The sequence below is a fragment of the Balaenoptera borealis genome, assembly GCF_965194805.1.
Source record: "Balaenoptera borealis genome assembly, chromosome: 3".
In the NCBI taxonomy this organism is placed as follows: Eukaryota; Metazoa; Chordata; class Mammalia; order Artiodactyla; family Balaenopteridae; genus Balaenoptera; species Balaenoptera borealis.
In genome coordinates, this window is record NC_138866.1 from 152,588,792 (window position 1) to 152,610,961 (window position 22,170).

The 22,170-nt window shown below is 48.0% G+C and overlaps 2 long non-coding RNA genes across 3 annotated transcripts in view; both read right to left on the reverse strand.

The window, feature by feature from the left end:
• Positions 1 to 566: 566 nt before the first annotated feature.
• LOC309627050 lies at positions 567 to 10,109 on the reverse strand. Its single transcript, XR_014243516.1, has 2 exons — positions 9,649 to 10,109; positions 567 to 887 (listed from the first exon to the last, which is right to left on the reverse strand). It is a non-coding gene; the product is annotated as an uncharacterized lncRNA (long non-coding RNA).
• A 137-nt stretch (positions 10,110 to 10,246) lies between these two features.
• LOC309627043 overlaps positions 10,247 to 22,170 on the reverse strand; it is a 62,123-nt gene continuing 50,199 nt past the window's right edge. Inside the window, exon 3 of one of the 2 annotated variants that reach the window (XR_014243508.1) lies at positions 10,247 to 20,542. This is a non-coding gene — a long non-coding RNA (uncharacterized lncRNA). The remainder of the gene's footprint in view (positions 20,543 to 22,170) is intronic. The other variant, XR_014243509.1, reaches the window with a different exon arrangement.

Here is a 22,170-nt window from a genome sequence, read left to right on the forward strand (position 1 = left end):
CTTTGCCTCCTACACCTGGGGAAATAGCTGGGCATCTCGCCAGCTGCCAGAGCCCTTCCTCACCACTAGGTGGCGCCTGTGCCATGTGTTAGACAGGCGTTACAGACACCCTGGAAATTCAGAGGTGCTCCACCTACCGACCCCTCCCGATTACAGATGGGTAAACTGAGGCCAAGAGAGAACAAAGGACTCCTCGAGTTATTTGAGACATTATCTTCCTCCTTTATGATATACAGTCTTCCCCTTCCAGTCCCAAACGGCATTTCGACTAGAATCAGTTTCCACGATGGAACCCTGGGTTTCATGGAAATTCCATGAGGAACAGTACTGGGGGAACAAGGCTGTCCCCAGACCTCCAGACTAAGCGAGCAGGGCACAGGCCTCTGAGCCCCTCGCCTTGCGCTGCCACCAGACCAGCCCCATTTTACCTGTTTTATATACTGGGCCACTACATAAAATTCCATGTGAACAAAGGGTTCTGTGGCTAAAACAGTTTGCAAAGCCCTGGTTTCAGTGGATGCTGAGGATGGCTATGGCCCAGGAATTCCACAACTTCACTCCAAGAATCTATGTGGCTTCAGACCTTTAATAGTTTCCAAACTGGCAAAGGCATGCGGCCCTCTGATAATCTGGAAAAATTCTGGGGAGGCACCCAGCCAGCAGGGGCAGAGCTGGGACTCAAAGCAGGCAGGTGTCCTGACCTCAGGCCAGTGCTGGGTCAACAGCATCAGCAATGCAGGTTACATGAGCATCTGCTACCCCCCAGGGCTTGTCACTGTGCTTGCTCAGCGTCGTCATGTCTGTTCTTTAATCCACTTCTCCCAAGGTTCAGCACTGTAAGAATTACCTCCCCATGTTACAGATGAGGAAACTGAGGCTCAAATGATCTGTTTAAGAGAGAAAAAATAAGTCACATATACTCAGGGATGGAATTATTTTGGACTCCCAGTTTCTCCGGAGGAACTCGAGAAATGGAAGGCTTATACTTGTGGTCCAGTAACTGCCCTGCCCCATGAGGATGTCTCTCCACCCCTCCACACGTGCTCAGTTCTTCCTTCCCTCCCTCCCACCTGGCCATCCCCAGCCATACTCTTTTGTTTGTTCGTTTTTTGTTTGTTTGTTTTTCTGGCCATTCTGCACAGCATGCAGGATTTTAGTTCCCGGACCAGGGATCGAACCCGTGTCCTCTGCAATGGAAGCACAGAGTCCTAACCACTGGACCGCCAGGGACGTCCCAGCCGTGCTCTTCTTGACATCAGTCAACCACTAACAGACATGGACTCCCGGAAGCTTGAGGCCTGAATCGGGCAGAAAGCTACCCAAGCCCCACACGCCTCCCCAACTCACCATGCCTGCAAGTCCACCACTAGGAGTGTCAGTACTTGGGGCTAAAGTCTCTGGAAAGGCACACGTTTTAATCTAAAGTCAGACGTCAGTCAGATATTTGAATCCCAGAGTGAATGAGTATCCAGTCTTTTCCAGAGAGCAAGGAGAGAAGAGAAAAACTATATATATGAAAGTTCCTGGAAAACCAGAGGGAGTCCCTCCTGAAGGAGGAAGTGTGCAGGGTGCAGATGCTCTGAGCGCCAAGAACTATCCCCATTGACTCCGAGGGGCGCCCTCACCCACAACGCTCACATTCTTAAGTGTCTGTTCAGGGCCAGGCCCTGCGCTGGGTGCAGCTAGAAACACCTATAAGATGCAGCTCTTGCCCTTGGGGAAGGGAGAAGCACATAAATACCAAACTAGGTGAGGGGCAATAAGAGGGTCCTCCGTGGTCCTGTGGAAACCCAGAGCAGAGGGCATTTCCTCTCCTGGGGACTCAGGGAAGGCCTAGAGATTGGCGTGGAATCAGGAAGGATAAGTTTAGGCACTTCCAGTTTTCGTGGGACCTGAAGATCATACAGGGGTGTGTGTGTGTGTGTGTGTGTGTGTGTGTGTGTGTGTGTGTGTGTTTCTGGCAGGGGGAAGTGGGAAGCCTCTTAAGTAGAAGAATACAAAACCAAATTTGAGTAAAAAATCTAACATTGATTTAGAACGAGAAAAATAATCACAACAAATTACGATTTTTTGAAGCTGGAAAATATTACCAACTTCACAAAAATCAGAACATAGTATTTTTATGAATAGAATGTCTGACATCTTTAAAATACTTTTGCCTGCATAATCTTTGACAGCCTCTGCATAGGACAATAAGTTGATGAGATCAATTTTTTTGGTAGAGAGAATATAGAGATAAATCAGTCCTCCAGCATGGTGGATAAGAAAAAAATTTTTTTATTGTTTGATAAAGTCACAACTTATTATTTGCAAAGTCAAATAAAATTTTAGGATCGTTACCTATTTGGGAAAACTTCTATCAAGGATAGCAGGGAAGTCCCTTAAATTCTCTTTATTTTTTTTATTTTATTTTTTTAACATCTTTATTGGAGTATAATTGCTTTATAGTGTTGTGTTAGTTTCTGCTGTATAACAAAGTGAATCAGCTATATGCATATGTATATCCCCATATCCCCTCCCTCTTGTGTCTCCCACCTCTCTAGGTGGTCACAAAGCACCGAGCTGATCTCCCTGTGCTATGCAGCTGCTTCCCACTAGATATCTATTTTACATTTGGTAGTGTATATATGTCAATGCTACTCTCTCACTTCGCCCCAGCTTACCTTTCCCCCTCCCTGTGTCCTCAAGTCCATTCTCTACGTCTATGTCTTTATTCCTTGTCCTGCTCCTAGGTTCATCATCACCATTTTTCTTTTTGGATTCCATATATATGTGTTAGCATACGGTATTTGTTTTTCTCTTCTGACTTACTTCACTCTGTATGACAGATTCTAGGTCCATCCACCTCACTACAAATAATTCAGTTTCATTTCTTTTTATGGCTGAGTAGTATTCCATCGTATATATGTGCCACATCATCTTTATCCATTCATCTGTCGACGGACACCTAGATTGCTTCCATGTCCTGGCTATTGTAAATAGAGCTGCAATGAACATTGTGGTACATGTCTCTTTTTGAATTATGGTTTTCTCAGGGTATATGCCCAGTACTGGGATTGCTGGGTCGTATGGTAGTTCTATTTTTAGTTTTTTAAGGAACCTCCATACTGTTCTCCATAGTGGCTGTATCAATTTACATTCCCACCAACAGTGCAAGAGGGTTCTCTTTTCTTCACGCCCTCTCCAGCATTTATTGTTTGTAGATTTTTTTGATGATGGCCATTCTGACAGGTGTGAGGTGATACCTCATTGTAGTTTGGATTTGCATTTCTCTAATGATTAGTGATGTTGAGCACCTTTTCATGTGTTTGTTGGCAATCTGTATATTTTCTTTGGAGTAATGTCTATTTAGGTCTTCTACCCATTTTTGGATTGGGTTGTTTGTTTTTTTGATACTGAGCTGCATGAGCTGCTTGTATATTTTGGAGATTAATCCTTTGTCAGTTACTTCATTTGCAAATATATTCTCCCATTCTGAGGGTTGTCTTTTTGTCTCTTTCATGGTTTCCTTTGCTGTGCAAAAGCTTTTCAGTTTCATTAGGTCCCATTTGTTTATTTTTGTTTTTATTTCCATTTCTCTAGGAGGTGGGTCAAAAAGGATCTTGCTGTGATTTATGTCATAGAGTGTTCTGCCTATGTTTTCCTCTAAGAGTTTTTTTTTTTTTAATTTATTTATTATTTATTTATTTATTTATTTATGGCTGTGTTGGGTCTTCGTTTCTGTGCAAGGGCTTTCTCTAGCTGCGGCGAGCGGGGGCCACTCCTCATCGCAGTGCACGGGCCTCTCACTATCGCGGCCTCTCTTGTTGCGGAGCACAGGCTTCAGACACGCAGGCTCAGTAGTTGTGGCTCACGGGCCCAGTTGCTCTGCGGCATGTGGGATCTTCCCAAACCAGGGCTCGAACCCGTGTGCCCTGCATTGGCAGGCAGATTTTCAACCACTGCGCCACCAGGGAAGCCCCCTCTAAGAGTTTTATAGTGTCTTGGCCTTACATTTAGGTCTTTAATCCATTTTGAGTTTATTTTTGTATGTGGTGTTAGGAAGTGTTCTAATTTCATTCTTTTACATGTAGCTGTCCAGTTTTCCCAGCACCACTTATTGAAGAAGCTGTCTTTTCTCCATTCTATACTCTTGCCTCCTTTATCAAAGATGAGGTGACCATATGTGCGTGTCTTTATCTCTGGGCTTTCTATCCTGTTCCATTGATCCATATTTCTGTTTTTGTGCCAGTACCATACTGTCTTGATTACTGTAGCTTTGTAGTATAGTCTGAAGTCCGGGAGCCAGATTCCTCCAGCTCCGTTTTTCTTTCTCAAGATTGCTTTGGCTATTCAGGGTTTTTTGTGTTTCCATACAAATTGTGACATTTTTTATTCTAGTTCTGTGAAAAATGCCATTGGTAGTTTGATAGGGGTTGCACTGAATCTGTAGATTGCTTTGGGTAGTATAGTCATTTTCACAATGTTGATTCTGCCAATCCAAGAACATAGTATATCTCTCCATCTGTTTATATCATCTTTAATTTCTTTCATCAGTGTCTTAGAGTTTTCCGCAGGTCTTTTGTCTCTTTAGGTAGGTTTATTCCTAGGTACTTTATTCTTTTTGTTGCAGTGGTAAATGGGAGTGTTGCCTTAATTTCTCTTTCACCATTAGTGTATAGGAATGCAAGAGATTTCTGTGCACTAATTTTGTATCCTGCTACTCTACCAAATTCATTGATTAGCTCTAGTAGTTTTCTGGTAGCATCTTTAGGATTCTCTATGTATAGTATCATGTCATCTGCAAACAGTGACAGTTTTACTTCTTCTTTTCTGATTTGGATTCCTTTTATTTCTTTTTCTTCTCTGATTGCTGTGGCTAAAACTCCCAAAACTATGTTGAATAATAGTGGTGAGAGTGGGCAACCTTGTCTTGTTCCGGATCTTAGAGGATATGGTTTCAGGATTTTTTTTGTTTTGTTTTGTTTTTTAAATTTATTTACTTATTTATTTATTTATTTTTGGCTGTGTTGGGTCTTCTTTGCTGCGTGTGGTCTTTCTCTAGTTGTGGTGAGTGGGGGCCACTCTAAGCACGTGGGCTTCAGTAGTTGTGGCTCACAGGCTCTAGAGCGCAGGCTCAGTAGTTGTGGTGCACGGGCTTAGTTGCTCCGTGGCATGTGGGATCTTCCTGGACCAGGCCTCGAACCCTTGTCCCCTGCATTGGCCAGTGGATTCTTAACCACTGCGCCACCAGGGAAGCCCAATAGTCTTTATTTTAAAGTCTATTTTGTTTGATATGAGAATTGCTACTCCAGCTTTCTTTTGATTTCCATTTGCATGGAATATCTTTTTCCATCCCCTCACTTTCAGTCTGTATGTGTCCCTAGGTCTGAAGTGGGTCTCTTATAAACAGCATATGTATGGGTCTTAAATTCTCTTTAAATTGATGGCTCCCATTAACAATTTTGTTACTGATAGATTTTGGTAACAGCATATTGTAAGGTTCATTATCTTTGTCAATGTCAGTACTTATTCCAAATCAGAAAGAAATTTAAATCTTTTCCAAATATTTTCATATGATTGCTCCTCTTCATTAATTGGATGATCAAAACGTCCAAGAACTAATTCATTGCCTGTACTGAAAATTCATCTTTTCATCTTAATGAATTATATGCTTTAATTCACTCCTCAATGCCAGAATGATTTCTGTTAATTTTGTTACTCATCTTTAAAGCTTTTGTTCCATATTCCATTTTTTATTTGGATATTCTCTCCGTTCTTTAATTAACTAATTGAATGATGTCAAAAGAAGGATACCTTCCTATATGTCCAAATTAGGAATCTGTGATTTCTCATTTGTTTTACGGAAACATTCCAAAATGTCTTTTCAAACTACAGTTAAAATGGTGTATTTGAGTTTTATTAAATTATTAAATAAAACTTTTGTATCTTGTATCAGTGTTTGAGTTCCTCTTCCAAATCTTAAAAAATATGTTTAGATTCCTCAAAACATCCCGAGCCCACCTTGCAAGGACTGAAGCGTGCATTTGGGGGTTCAAACCAAGGAGAACTTGAGTTGGGGGTACATTATTTTGTGCTAGTGAGGTTCACTATCAATCTGATGTAGAATTAAGTCGCTGCAGACTGTCTCAGTGTAGGGGGCCTTCCAGGAATATCCCCCTGGCAGCTGTGCCAGTGCCCTCGGTTTCCTGACCCCAGAGTTACAGGGCCAGGGGATGCATCACAATGGGAATGTGTCAGGTGGCTCCTCCAATGCCATGAGGACTGGAAAATAACCGCTCTTTGACAGCAGACTTTGAGAAGTGTTCTGAATCCAACACCATCTCGAGTTATTTCTGCTCTCCCCCTCTTTAGGCATGGTAAGCGACCCCCACTTGGGCAGTGCTGTTCTCAAGGGCAATGGCTCGGCCAACAGGAGGCAGAGAACCTGTTGGCTGCACGAAGCGACACCATGTTATGTGGGGAGGGTGCTTTATGGTCCAGCAGACCCTTCGCCACCTTTGGCTCTTGGATTCAGCCCTCACATCCCTGGGAGGCAGTCAGATGACTCACGTAAACTGGTTAACAAGGCCCAGATGCCACGAGTCATCGTCCAGGGCGATAAGAGCTGGGCCCAGTGCCGTCTAGGCGATCCTATCAGTTGTCATGGGACCCCTGCCTTGAGACAGTTTCAGAGGCGATCGGCACCACCCACCCTCAGAGGGCCCCCGTCAACTGTGGGGCCGCTGTCCTTCCCCCCCCAACCCCCCCAGTGCTCTCCACCTTCAGGCCACAGGGCCCTTTCAGAACATTGTGCAATCTCAGTCGACAAAAATATCTTGACTTCTGGTTCTCTGCTAAACCCAAGAGGACGTCGCCTACTAGAAACCACTGGGGTCACACAATGAGTAAGTTATCAGCATTAAAGAAAATGGATGGTGCAAAAGACTTCAATCATGTATACCTTGACGCATTCGGCCCATGTATTCAAAATTATCTGAGGCTCAGGGGCACAGCAGCATAATTCATCTCTAGCGGGATCCCCTTTGACTTCTCCCAGCTTAAGAGACACCCCTCTCCAGGTGCTGGGCTGGATAGGGGAAAGGGAGAGGGCTAGTGTGTCCTTTGGGAAGCACGCATCTTAAGCTTTGTGAGCCATGAAAATCAGACGTGCTCAGCTCTCTGGGGACCTTATCCCAGAAGCTTCTATCCCCGCCCCATGAGAAGGTATAGGAAGAGCGTTACTGACAACTAATTTCCTGATAATTGACGCTGAATTTCCCTGGGTGGGGGTGGGAGGGGGAGTCACCATTTGGTGCTCAGCCAGCAGGGGTGTCTCCAGCTTGGGGGTCTGGGGTGGGGAACTGATTGGGTCAGCTCACAGGACAGGTAGAGTCCATGATGGCCTTGAATGAGGCCGTGTGATCTGGGGCCCTGTGTGGAGTCCCAGTTGCCATGATTTCTAACCCATCTGAAGCAAGAGAATGTGGAATTCACTCCAGGTTGAGGGCTTCTCAAATGGTAAGGTGCACACAAATCCCTTGGAATTTTGTGAAGCAGATTCCGATTCAGTAGGTCTGGGGCAGCCTGAGATTCTGCATTTCTATCCAGCCCTTAACAGCATCATCTAACAGGCGATGCTGGCACTTTTCTGGTCCGAAGAACACACCCTGGGTCTCGAGCCTTGGTATCACCCTTAGCCCTCCTTCAGGTTTCCCTCCAAGGCCAAACAGATGGGAGAGCTGGGCAGGATGGTCAGATGACCTGTGCAAATGGGGCCGCCTCTCAACCCAGAATTCAAAGGTGGCCCGTAGTCTCCTGAGATAGTTTGATCTTATAGCATCCCCTGAAGGCATTCAATCAGTGATTGTTTTTCCATTTCCTTAGTTCACCTCGTATCCACACTATCAGAACCAGGTAACTTGAAGGCTCCTGAAGATGGCCACAGTCATCCAACGGGAGACATTGGCCCACCAACATCATCACTTTGGAGACAGCATTCTGATGCCAGCATCTGGATCAATGAGGTTTATCCGGATTTTGCCACTTACAAGCTCTGAAGCCTTAGGGAACCTCTCTGAGTCTCAGTTTCTTCATCAGTAAAATGGGGGTAGGGCTTCCCTGGTGGCACAGTGGTTAAGAATCCACCTGCCAATGCAGGGGACACGGGTTTGAGCCCTGGTCCGGGAGGATCCCACATGCCGCGGAGCAGCTAAGCCCGTGTGCCACAACTACTGAGGCTGTGCTCTAGAGCCTCCGAGTCACAACTACTGAGCCTGCGCTGCACAACTACTGAAGTCTGCACACCTAGAGCCCGCGCTCCACAACAAGAGAAGCCACCACAATGAGAAGCCTGCACACAGCAACAAAGAGTAGCCCCCGCTCGCCGCAACTAGAGAAACGCTCGCCGTGCACAGAAACGAAGACCCAACGCAGCGATAAATAAATAAATAAACAAACAAATAAATAACATTAAAAAATGGGGGTAATCACAAAGTTGTAGTAAAGAGTGAATGAGATATGTATAAAGCTGGAGTGAATAACAAGTACCCAACAAATGTTAGTTATCATAAATAGTATTATAATTTAGTATTAGAATCAGAAGCTATACTAAAATTCAATCTGCCATAAAACTGTTCTCCAGCTCCAGGAAGCTGTTTTGGACCCCAAGGTTCATTGCACTCCTGTATCCCCTTCCCCTTTGATATGGGTACTGTTATTATTATCCCCATTTTACAAATGAGACCACTGAGGCTCAGAGTGGTTGATGACTTGCCCCAAGGTCACACAGCTAATAGATGATGGTGCCAGAACTGAACTCAGGCAGGCTGGCTCCAAAGCCCATCCCCCCTCTCACACTTATCACCTGTTGACTCTTCAGAAGCTCTGTCAATTGGGATTTGTTCTCCCCATTTTATAGATGGAGAAACAGGCTCAGAGAAGTACAGTGAATTGCCCAAGATGACACAGCAAGGGAAAGCAAGGGAGATGGGGCTCAGAATCAAGGCTGACTCCAAAGTCAGTGTTTTTCTACTCAAGGTGGGGCCTCAGACCCAGGGCGCTTTGCATCTTCGCAAAGCTAGTGCAGGTTGTTTACAAAGAAATGGAGCCTTTTGGAGCGCAGCCCACAGAAGGAAATAAGGTTTGTGCCTTTGTCATCCAACCGTGGTTGCCATGGTCTCTGCATGCTCTTAGCTATTAATTACCACTATTAATTTCCACCATTACCCGGCTTATTGGATTTCTTCTTTTATGTCTGTTGCTGGCTCTGTGGCCGGGCTGTAGTTTAGAGAAAGGGCAGCTGACCCATTGCAGAGGTGAGTCCCAGCACGGTCACCTGCCCGCCCCACACAGTGCCAGAGGAAACAACCCAAGGCCGGGCACCAGGACAGCTCGGAGAATTGAAATCTCCCAGTAGCCACACCTGGGGTGGACTTGATGAAGATTTGCCGGATAGAGCCAGCTATCGGCCACTTCCAAACAGTGCCTGTGATGCAGTGTGGGAGAGCCCTGGGCAGGGAGTCAGGAGACCTTGGGCGTCTCCACTGCTGATGAGCTGAGACTGTGTTCTCAGCGCAAACTCCCTGCCACGTCCTCTTCTGCCCGGCCTGGGGATCTGGCATCTGCTCACACACAACTGTGGGGGAAGGAGTGGGCAGTGAGACTCACCTTGACCCCAGCCTTGCACGGCCTCCGGGCTGGGGGCTGCCGTCTGGGCTCAGCGGCTCCTCTCGGCGCTGCAGAACCCAGGAGGACGTGTGGCCTCCATGTCACCCCCACCTTCCTGCCAATGCCCTGGTGTGGCTGGATGAGCTGGTGCCACAGGTGCTGGGGGAAGTGCATTCCTGGGACCAGAGCTGGGCCTGGCTGGTGGCACCAATCCTGAGCAGCTAAAGGGAGGAGCATGAAGGAGCAGGGGCTGCCTGGAGTGAAGGGAAAACCCAAAGCCAAAGCCAGCTGCTGGGACAGGGGCTCGCGGCTTCCCCTGTCCCCAGGTCCGCCCTGTGGAGCCCTGTGGGCTCAGGGCCAGGGAGGGGCTCAGGGGAAAGGCATGCCAGGCCCATGGCAGCCCACAGCCGGAGACCAAGGAGGGAAAATGGGGGGCAGCAGAGATTGACCTTTGGCAAGGGAGCAGTGAACCCCTCCAAGGTTGTCCCAGGAGAGAGGGGTCACCTGCCAGCCCAGCACGGTGTCAGGGGAAGCAAAACCACATCTGCCTAATTCCGGAAGAGATGGTTCCTGCCCTCAGGAGCCCACGGGGCAGCTGGCTGGCAGAAGACGGTGGGGTGCTAGGGGTCCAGAGCAGGGTGTAGTCCCAGAGGAGCCCAGAGGCAGAGTGAGGGACCCAAACTGAAACGGGGGATCCGAAAGTCGAACCTCAGGCCTGTGAGCTGGTCCATGTGGGGTCTGGGGCTCTGAGGTCAGTGTGATCTCAGGAACAACTCAAGTCTGGGGCACCCACAGCCAGGGCGGCGGGCTAAGGGGTGTCTGGTGCTGGGTTGGCTCAGAAATGCAGCAGGCCGGAGGGCACAGGAGCTGCGGAGGGAGAAGGGAGGGCTGCTCCCTCCTTCCCCCAGACACAACGGCCCCCCTACACAAGGAGAGAAGGGTCAGTAGGGATGCGCCTGGAAAGAAACACCTGGAAACACAGTGGATGTGGGCACCTTGCATGGAGAGGCTCAGCTCTGGGGCCCAGAGAGGGCAAGGAACCCACCCAAGGTCACCCAGCAGGTAAGTGGCAGAGTTAAAGTCAGATCCCACGACACTGGGCCCCCTTCCCTGTAATAATCTGGGATGGGGAGGGCTGCTCTTTCTCTCACACACAGGCAGCAGCGCTGATAAACCCTTATGTTTTAGCCTCACTGCCTTGCACAGAACCTCTCCCTATCATACTGCTCGTGATTTGTCTTCTGACCTTTATTATTAATATTCATTACTTGGAGCAGCCTCTAGCCTCGATCTCAGGTAATGGAGGCCTCTTTCAATTCCGTGAGGTATTTTGAATCCCTCTTTTGTAGATATGGAAACTGAGGCTCAGATATTTACGGTAACTTACTCAAGGTCCCAGAGCCAATAAGTGGCAGAGCCAAGATTCAAACCCTCCGCTGAGACTCCACCAAAGCAAGTCAGCGTATCTACATACCTTCTGCCACCGAGGAGAGACCTGTGACTGTCCTGCTCTGGTCCTGTCCGGGCAGAGCAGACAACCAGAATGCAGACTTTCAATCTCTGCTTTTAAAAATTGCTAACCTCAGTGTGAAAAGGCAAACACTCTGATGCCGACCTGCGTGAATGCTGAAAATCCTGGGGATCGGGGAGAGGCATGGCCCCGCTGCTCTGGAGGTCCCCCCAAAACAGAACACTGGCCAGACCTCCCTCGGGTTCAAGGGGAGATAATCCCCTGGAACAGGAAGCATTGCCCCCCACCAGTACACTCCTCAAATTTTCTCTGGAGTGGGGACAGGGGTGGCCAGCCCAGGGGTCTGCACAGCAGAGGGTCTTTCCTCAAAAAGGCTGCATGTATGGCAGGCACTTAAGGCTTCAGGAAGCCTGCGTTCAGTCTGGCCTTCGTGAGGAGGCAGGGTGGCCGAGAGTCATGCTCTGAACCTGCTTTGCTTGCATGTCCGAGGGCAAGAGAAAGACCTGCCTTGGAGAACTGGAACAGGCGTGAGTCAGATGCTGCATGCAAAGGCCCCGGGACAGAAGCTGCACTGTCTCATGTGTGAAATGAGAAGAGGCATGGGAAACAGCCTCAGGGCGAGGTTGAAGATGAGCCCAGTCGACACCATCAAAGATGATAGAGACGTGCCTCCTCCTGAAAAGGGTTTTCAATATCTCTTCTTAAATTTTGAAAATTTATTTCCAATTCCAAAACAACCCATCTTTTTTTTTTTTTTAATTTTTAAACGTAAAGCGTACAGAAGAGCACTCACTCAAACGACGTTAGTCAACATCGTTGCTACTGCCCCTTCCTTCCGTCTATGACGCAGGAGGTGCTCTGTCCACCCCCACTCGCTGCCCCAGAGGTAACAACTCTTACACTCTGGGGGTTCTTTCCAGACCTTCTTCTGTGTTTAAATCAACATGTGTTGACATGTGCAGTAGATCAGTAATGGTCAGAGCATTCTAAGTACCTGCTGTCTCTTAGAATAACAACCAATACGCATGTTAAATAAAAAACAAATTCTAGGGATTCCTTGGTGGCGCAGTGGTTAAGAATCTGCCTGCCAATGCAGGGGACATGGGTTCGAGCCCTGGTCCGGGAAGATCCCAAGTGCTGCGGAGCAACTAAGCCTGTGCGCCACAACTACTGAGCCTGCACTCTAGAGCCCGCGAGCCACAACTACTGAGCCCGCAAGCCACAACTACTGAGCCTGCGTGCCACAACTACTGAGCCCGCGCACCTAGAGCCCGTGCTCCGCAACAAGAGAAGCCACCGCAATGAGAAGCCCGCGCACCGCAGCCAAGAGTAGCCCCCGCTCATTGCAACTAAAGAAAGCCCGTGCACAGCAACGAAGACCCAACACAACCTAAATCAATTAATTAATTATTTTAAAAAGTCTAAAGTTTTAGAATATAAATGTAGAGAAAGAGTTGCCTATCAGTGGGTTGACTCTGTCCAGCTTCCTCCTCCTCTGCGCCCCGGGGCAGTGGGCAGCTGGGACCTGCCAGGAGGGGCTGTGACTCAGTCTGACCACTGACCCAGGCGGGCGGGGGAAGGCTCTCCGGAAATGTCAGGAGTGCATCAGGGGAATGTGGCTCATCTATGTGGCATCCGCACCTGCCTCTGGGGAGCTCCAAGAAGTGCTCTGAACTGAGCTGACAGGTCCATTAGTTGCCAGCTCTGGCCACATCTTATGGGGCTGGCAACCCAGCCCACAGCCAGCAGGAAGACACACCCAGATCTGCAAGGATCCTGCAGGGTGAAACAGGATATCGTACCTATGCTGACAATCACAATAAATACCAGTCGCTGAGGACTGACACCAGGCCAGGCATTTTTTGGCAGGATTTCTTTTAACCCCACAAGCCCCCTGTTAGATACCTATGATTGAGCCCATTTAGAGCTAGGAAAATTGAGGCTCAGAGGAGTGAAGGCACCAGCCTAAGGTCACATGAATAGGGAGACAGCCCACATTCCCATCACACTCTCTGTGGTCAGAAGGCACAGTGTGCTGTCTTTTCACATCACGCCATAAGGAAGATACTTTTCTCCCCCACTTGACAGATGAGAAAACTGAGGCCCAGAGAGGTCAAAATCCACACCCTCCCATCCCCAAAGGCCCTATTCCTCCTTCCTGAACCCCAGAGTGGGGATGGTGCTGGGGAAGTTCAGAGACGGGCAGGTTGCATAACATCCCTCATTCTCCGCCAAAAGCTACAAACACCCACTTTCCCCATTCACGAATCTGGGCAATGAGTGGTGGGAGCTGGGAAGGATATTTTAAAAAGTTGTCTTCAGTCAGGGAATCTCACAGGATAATTATATAGTGAGGACACCAAATTAGCAGAGACAGGGGACCACCAGCTGCGGCAACCACGCTCCACTGCCTACGTCCCCACGTTCGTAGCCAGCTCACAGCCTCCCGGCAGGGCCAGGCAACTCTCCCTCTAGAGCCTAAGTACACACAGGACACGTAGAGACCGCTGACCACGAAACTGAGGCCCCAGAGGAGGAGTTCTGTCTAGAGGTCACACAAGGACAGGCACAGGACCGAGGGTGGGACCCCCAACCCCAGGCCTCCAGACCCACCCAGCCTCTCCGAAGCCAAGAGCCAGAAATAGACTCTGCTTGGGCTTCGACAGTCCAAAATAAATGTGTGTACAGCTCTTTGCGTTGTTACCATGGTTATAGATAACAAGGGCCAAGGCAAAGCACAGCAAATTAGTTAATGATGAGAGAGAAACTTCCAACAGTGGCACATTCTGCACAAACAGATTGCTTTCCTATTTCGGTGGCGAGCCAGACCCCAGTGGCAGGGCAGGTGAGCCTGGGAGAGTAATTATGGTTGGGGTGGGAGCAGGCCTAGCGAGTTATTCCCCGCTGCCTCCACCCCTCCCAGCTCCCTCCATCACCCAAACAGCATGTGAAAAACCGGAAGGCTCACATGATCTATTTCAGCCCTGCTCCCCAGGCCAGCCGGGAAGGTGGTGGCTGTGTTCTCTCCAGGACCCACAGGGTGGCAGCAGCTGGCCCTTGGCAGGGTGGGTGGTCAGGTCTGAGTAAGATGTAGGAAAGGTTAAAGACTTAAGACTCCCGGGAGGCCTGGGTTGATCACTGGGGGAATTTTCTCTGGGTCCTCAAGCTCCTGAGTCACCTGCTTCCTGTCATTATTGTGGCAGTTGTCTGCAAAACCGGCTGCAATGATTCCCCTCCTGGTACCCAGGCCTCTTTGCAACTGATTTTGCAGCTCCTCCCACTAGGAGGAGGAGTCCCTCTTCCCTCCCCTTGAATCTGGACTGTCCTATTGACTGGTTTCGACCAATGGAATGTGTTGCTGGTTCATGAGTACTAAAGTCCTTTGTCTCTGACCCAGGAGTCTCGTGTCTTCTGCAGGCATCCCTGAAATGATAACAGGTTAACTTATTAGCGTGTGCATAGGGTCAAATCAAATCCAGATCTAACACAAACTGGGCATGCTCTTGCCTCAGGGCCACTGGCAGCCTCCATTCCTTCAGCCTGGAACACTTTTCCCTCAGCCATCACATGGCTTACTCTCTAACTTCCTTCAAACCTGTGTGACTCCTGGTCCTCTAAGAAGCAGATGCTGAGATGGGGTTAATCATGCGAGGTTTTTATTGAGGGAAATGCCTTTATGATGGGAAATAAGGAAGGATGGAGCAGGGTAAGACTGGGGTTGTGGCCTGATGGTGACACAAGTCTGACCCCAAGGGAAGGAGAGGAGAGAAGAAAGAAGGCAGAATGGAAGGGTCCTAGAGTTTGGCATAGTCTCAAGAAGTTTCGGTAAAATCCCTGAGCCAAAGTTTGCTGATATTGGGTCCCTGTCTCCCAGGAGAGGGCAGTCATTGGCAGGAAGCAGCTGTGGGAGACGTAACCTTCACACAAATGCAGCAGTGGATTTCAAAGGTTAACTGTGGCCCTCAGTCAGGGATGTTCTCTGTAGCAGAAAACCTGCAAGAGTCATTCTATAGCCACCATTAAACCTGTTCCAATGCCCCTTTCCAACAGGCCTTCCTTGATCATTCCATAAAAAGAGCAAATCTCCCTCTACCATCCTGTCCTTCTCCCCTACCTTATGCTTTTTTGATTGCACTTGTCACCCACTCATCACATAATTACTTGCTTACTTATTAATTTTCCCATCTCTTGCCACGAATAAGGTAAGCTTCATGACACGCGAATTTTTGTCTTTTTTTCACTGCTCTATCCCTAGGACATTGAATAGTGTCTGGCACTCAAAAAAAATTATTGAATGAATGAATGAACAGACGAATGAATGAATGAAAAAAATAAATGTTTCCTTTTAGGTATTGAAGGGTCACTTTCAATTTGTGTAACCCCACGTTACGGACTGAATGTTTGTATCCTCCCAAAATTCACTTGTGGTAGCTCCAAAGCCAAATGTGATAGTATTTGGAGCTGTGGTCACAGGGTTAGATGAGGTCATGAGGGTAAAACCCTCGCGATGGAACTAGTGTCCTAAGAAGGAGATACACCAGAGAGCTTGCTCATTCTCTCTTCACACACACCGAGGAAAGGCCATGTGTGCACACTGCAAGAAGGTGGTCATCTGCAGGCCAGAAATAAGAGTCCTCACGAGAAACTGAATCAGCCAGCACCTTGATCTTGGACTTCCCAGTCTCCAGAGAAATAAATGTTTATTTTTTTTTATTTTAAAGCCACCCAGTCTGTGGTATCTTGTTATGGCAGCCTGAGATGACTAAGACATTCCCAAGCCCAATGTTAGGTCACATGGTGGAGCATTGGTAAATTTTTCAGACTGCTCTGAATAATGTTCTGAAACAAACATACTTTATTCTCCATAACTCTGTGTGTCAACAGGAAGTGGGGTTGCCTTTCTGGTGGCAGCTGCTAGTTGACGAGGAGACAGGAAACTGCATTTTGTGTCTGGTCGTGGCAGGTATATATGAGGAAGGGAATGGGGATAATATTTTTTGGTCAAATATCCCATCCACGTAAATTTCCTCTCAGAAAATTCCTGTGTCATCCTGGGCACTTTCACACAACAGTGCCCCGGAAGACATGATGATAGAGGGAAGCGGGCTGGCTCTGTGGTCTAATCAGCCCCTGAGCTCTGAGGCAGTTTTCCCTACTTAGCTGCTATGGCAACAGAATCCAGCTACAGGTGCCCACCTGTCACCAACACTGGGGCCGGACTTCCACTGCATCTGAACACGCCTGTCAGGGTGGGGAAGGCGGAAACAAACATGGAAAGGCTTTGTGTGGCCTCAGGAAATTCCAGGTGGTGGTTAGGAAGCAAGTCCAGGCTGCAGATCTGTGGACTTTCCCTGCAGGATGCCCAGACCCCTGGATGTGTGCACAAAACCGCAGTGCTGCCCCCTCCTGGCGGCAGGCACTGCTGTGCATGCAAGAGGTACCATGACTCCCCTACTGGCCAGCACTGGTGGGTGCAACATGCAGGCGAGACACTTCCTGCAGACCCCGCCCACCACTGCCACCACCACCCCTGCTTCCAGCGGAAACTCACCACCTGCCGCAGACCTAAGGCCCATCTCCCAGATCTGTTACTCCTTCCCACGTCCACCTCCAAACCAGGGGCGGGAGTCAGGGCTCTGTCCTGCTCCCGGGTCTGCTGGCCCATGTGACACCTCCCATGACCCACTCTGGCCCCAGCAACGTGACATCGCCAAGGAGCCAAAGGGCACGTCAGGATGTATCACTCCCAGCTTGCCAAGTGCGGGATCCAGGCTCTGTGGTCACTCACCACTGAGGCCCTTGGTGGGCTCTTCTCTCCTCCTCCCTTCCCACAGGAAGAGCCAGCCAGCCCCCTCCTTGCCCCCCGGCCACTGTCCTGGGCCAGGCCTCTTTCTGCTGCCCATCTGGACTCTTGCAGAGCCTCCTAACCCGTCCCCCTGCTACCACTTTTCCCTGCCTGCTGGGCCCTGAAGCAGCTTGGGCTCAGGGTTTCCCAACATCCTTCATGAACATGACTTCCAGCTCCTGGTCCCACACTCTCTCCAACAAGGCTCTCAGCTGATTCCTCAGAGCAGATCAAGGGCTGGGGGTGGGGTGAGGGAAGGAAGAGGATAATCATTATGCCCCCATTCTCCTCATCTCCCCGTTGCCACCACCACTGCTTGTACCCCAAACCCTCCCTCCTCCTCTAGGCCAAGAAGCCCCACACACATTAACACCAGCAAACAGATCTTCGGAGAACAAGGTGTCCCCAGTGCCAGGGGTAGCCACGTGGCAGCTCTGCCCCAGCCAGGCCACCTGTTATATCGATAGATGTCATCGTGGTATTTTTTAGCAGTGAGACCACTTATGGCTACAGGTCACAGAAATCCAATACAGAACATTCCACACATTTACTCTCTCATGGAATAAGCCCAGAGGCAGGGCAATTGAACTTGATTAGTTCAGCAGTTCAACATTATCATGCACCCAGATTCTTTCCCTTTTTCCTTTCCGCCATCAACAACCTGAGGTGGCTTTTCTCCCTCCCGTACTGGTCTCAAAATGTCTGTCACAGCTCCAGGCATCACATGCAGACCAGCAACAAACAGCAGCAGAACAGCACTTCTTATCGCTCACCTTTCAGAGCAAGAAAATCTTTCCCAGAATTCCCCTGGTGGTCTTCCTGTCACATCTCATTAGCCAGAATTGTGTCCCACGCCCATTCCTAAGCCAACCACTGATGACAAGGGGTATGGAATTACCATCACCATGATTGGCTTAAAATAGTAAAGAGTCACTCCCCTGGGGTACAAGCTGGCCCTGTCCACCTGCTACTGCACTAAACTGAGGTCTGTAAGCAGGCGAAAAGGGGGCGGCTGCTGGGAATGCAATCGCATAGTCTCCTTCCATATTCATATTTAACTGGCTCCAAGCAGGTGTGGCCAGTGCCCTTCCACGGACAAGCCAGGGCCCAGGTCTGGGAGCAGAAGACTGGGGGAAGAAAAGGACCAGTGACAAGCAGACACTGAGAACAACCATTTTGAGCCAAGAAATGATGAATGCAGAACGATGGCAGTGATGGTTAAAGTAGAAAAGAGAAGACACACGCAAGAGAAATTTTAGCATTAGAATCAAAGAGTCTTGGCAACTCCTTGGATGTGGACGAGGTGGGGAGAAGGGAATGAAAGATGACTTGGAGTTTTCCAGCCAGGATACTTTTGAGGATGGTGGAGCCATTGGTATTGATCCGGCTGGACATATTTCTCCTGGATAACTAAGGAGGGCAAGGTGCCTGTATAACGGACTTGACGGTTTTGAGGGCCTTTTCACGCTCCTCGGTCTCACTTGTTCCACACAGCCACCCAGCAAGGCAGGCAAGGTGGGACAGGTAATGGCATTCCCATTTTACAGGTAAAGATGCTGGCACTTGTTGGCAACATGGGCCTCAGGTCCTCAGTGTGAGGGAGCCTGGAACTGGGGCAAAATCTGGGCACCTGTACCGGGGGAGTCAGGCTAATCTTGGCTGGGATCTCTGGATTGCTGCGTACGGTCTTTGCCCAGACTGCACCCGCCTCCATGTTCTGGCTTTAAAAGTTGAAATTTCTCTTTTCTCTGTCGTTCATACCAGAGGTCCTTTTGTTGGTCAATTTCAAAGAAACTGACTTCCTTGTGCCGTATTAACCTGACATTTCCGAAGCATAATAATGGGGAATTTTTGTTATTATCTCAGAATGGGGAAGGACTTTCCAAGTATAACAAACTCAGAAGCTGGGAAGGAGGCGGGGAGGGAGAAAGGGGAAAGCAAGGGAGGGAAAGTCTAATAAATTGGTAATAAAAGTAACATTGCAAACACCACCGTAAACAAAATCAAAATGCAATCTAGGAAAAATACAGTATTTGCAATTCGTATTACAGACAAAGGGCTAATTATCCTAATGGATAAAGAGCTCTACAAATCAGTCTGGGATAAAAAAGACCAGCAAACAAATAAGAAAGTGGACAAAGGATATAAACAGATTTCAGAAAAGAAAACACAAATATTTCTTGAACCTATGAAAATATACTTAACCTCAAATTAAATGCACATGATAAACCATTTTTTTGCCAAGAAGCAAAATGATTGATACTGTCTTGGTGAGGGTAAGAGAAACAGGAGCTCTCATAAATTGTTGACAGAAGAATGAATCGTAATGAATTCTGGAAGGGAGGCAATATCAATCACTAGTATAAAGATATACATCCTTTCACCCTAAAATTCCACTTCTAGGACGTTCTCCTGCAGAAATACTTACACACGTGCCAAATTACGAAAGTACAAAGTCATGTTGTTGTTTGTAAGAACAAAAGATGGAACACTTCCTAGAAGCCCATCAATCGGAGACTGTTTTTTCTTTTTTTTTTTTTAATTGGAGTAGAGTTGATTTACAACGTTGTGTTAGTTTCAGGTGTACAGCAAAGTGAATCAGTTATACATATACATATATCTACTCCTTTTTAGATTCTTTTCCCATATAGGCCATTACAGGGTATTGAGTAGACTTTCCTGTGCTACATAGTAGATCTTTATTACTTATGTATTTTATATATAGTAGTGTGTATATGTCAATCCCAATCTCCCAGTTTATCCCTCCCCCTCCTTTCCCCCCAGTAACCATAAGTTTTCTACATCTGTGACTCTATTTCTGTTTTGTAAAGAAGTTATTAAATGATGATACATCCATCTAAAAAAGAAAGAACTTTGACTGTGCTGATACAGAATAATCTCCAAGACACACTAACTGAAAAACAAGGTGCAAAACAGTATATACGGTAGAATCCATTCATGCAAAATAAGAATACATATGTAGTGGATTTGCACATAGATATGTAGAACTTCCCTTGAAAGATAAACAAGAAACTGGTAACACAGGTTGTCCCTGGGGAAGGAAACAGAGTGATTGGGAACAGAGAAGCAAGAGAAGATGTTTTACTATAAACTCTTTTACGGTTTTAAAATTTACCACGTTCATTGATTATTAATAAATTGGATATAAAACAAGATTGGAATGGAAAAGTACACTGAAAGGATGAAAACTTTGATTAGCATGTAGTGGTTTAGAGTGGTAGGAATGGATATTCTACTAGTTTTCTATGCTGCATAACAAATGATCACCAACTTAGCAGCTTAAAACAACACAGTTTATCACCTCATAGTTCCGTGCGTCAGGAGTCCAGGCAGGCTTAGCCAGGTGTTCTGTTCATGGTCTCACAAGGCTGCAATCAAGCTGCTGACTGGGCTGCCTTCTCATCTGGAGGCTTGACTGGGGAAGAATCCAATTCCAAGTTCATTCTGGTTGTTGGCAGAATTCTTTCTTTGCAGCTGTATCGTTGGGTGCCCTGGCTTTTTGCTGGATGTTGGCTTGAGGCCACTCTAAGATTCTAGCAGAGAGATGTTTTAAAAAACTAATCATGGAAAAAAGCATCACAGAATGAGGAGCTAAACCTCAAGGCAAATCTGCTCAAATCCCTCCCCTGGATGAGTCCCTGTGCCCCCAGGAAGGTGCTCAACTTCCCCAATCCATAATTCCAGGACCTTCACCCTGATACCAACCAGGGTTCTTGGCCTTCCCCAATCAATATAAATTGACTAGAGGCCAGACAAGAAATTCAGGCAAGGCTTTATTGGGGCTCCTGCTGCAGCAGCAGAGAGCGAGAACAAACAACAGGTTCCCTTGCTTGCTCACTAGCTGAGGTGGGGCGGGGGGGGCGAGCTTGTTCCTTATATGGGGTGAGGGTAGAGGTATGTCCAGGGGTCGGGCCAGAGGGGCAGCTTAGGTGTTCATCCTGCCCACCCCTTAGGTGGTGTTGTGAGCCGGGGGCATGTTCAGTACCCTGCTTTTGCTCCCAACACCCTGTTTTTGCTCCGGGCTCTTCAGAAGTGGAAGTTGGGATTTTTGGTCTTTTGTATCTTTTTGGGTCCAGAATTTGCCCCAACTGTGCATGCAGGCAGTTATTTTTAGTCCCATATAATTTCTTTGTATTTTGTTGCTTGCAGAGAGGTGTGCCCAGGTGCCAGCACTGCAGCAAAGGGTCCCAGGTCCCAGCCGGTCTCAACCCTCAAAGGGCCCCACATCACCATACAGGCTCATCTCTGAGTCTACACTCCAGCTCAGAGTCTACACTCCAGCCAGCCCAACAATACTTGCTGCTCCCAGAGAAGACTCTTTGGTGCCCCCATCCTGAGAGATGACGGTCCCTCTCCCAGATGGTCCTTCCCCTCCACTGCCCTTCACATGCTCTTATTCATCTTCTCAGTTCGGCTCTGTTGTCAGCTCTTCTGTGAAGCCTCTACCAGCCCCCAGGAGTCAGCCCCTCCCTCCTCTCCAGATCTCTCTCTGCACCTGTAACATTGTAAAGAGCTTCCACCATTTACTGAGTACCTCATGGAGTGCCAGGCACTGGGCTAAGTCAACTCTAGCTTTCATTAAAATGCTGCTAGAAACCGTTATTATTCATTTTTCAAAAACAGACATAAAGACTTAGAGATACCGCCTAGACCAGGATCGCACAGCTGGGGATGGATCCAGGATTCAAACCCAAGACTCTTCTTTCCACCACTGCAGTCACATTGTATCAGAATTCCTCCCCATCTAGGCCAGTGTTTCCCAAACTCTTCTAGACTTTGGCCCTTAGTAAGAAACACACTTTACATTACAATCTAGTACTCACTGACTTATACGAAAGTTTTGGGAAACAATATCTACCCTTTCTACTTATGGTGCCCTCATTTTACTTCATTTCCTGAAATGCCAGTCATCATAATCCACTGATGGGCAGCAACTCCTAGTTTTTAAACACTGCTCTGAATTGGCAGCTCCTGCATTCACAGACCTGGCACAGAGCTTAACACACAGTAGGCACTCAGTCTATTCCCAGCCTGACTTCCACTGAGTCAGAGCTCTGAGATGGCCTCAGGAAAAAACTGATCCCTAAAACCAGTAGACAGGGTCCCTGTGACCCAACAGCCCCAGTGGTGAATCCAATGGTCCCGGTGTTAAATTCAGAAGACAGCAGAAGCTCCTGGATGCAAA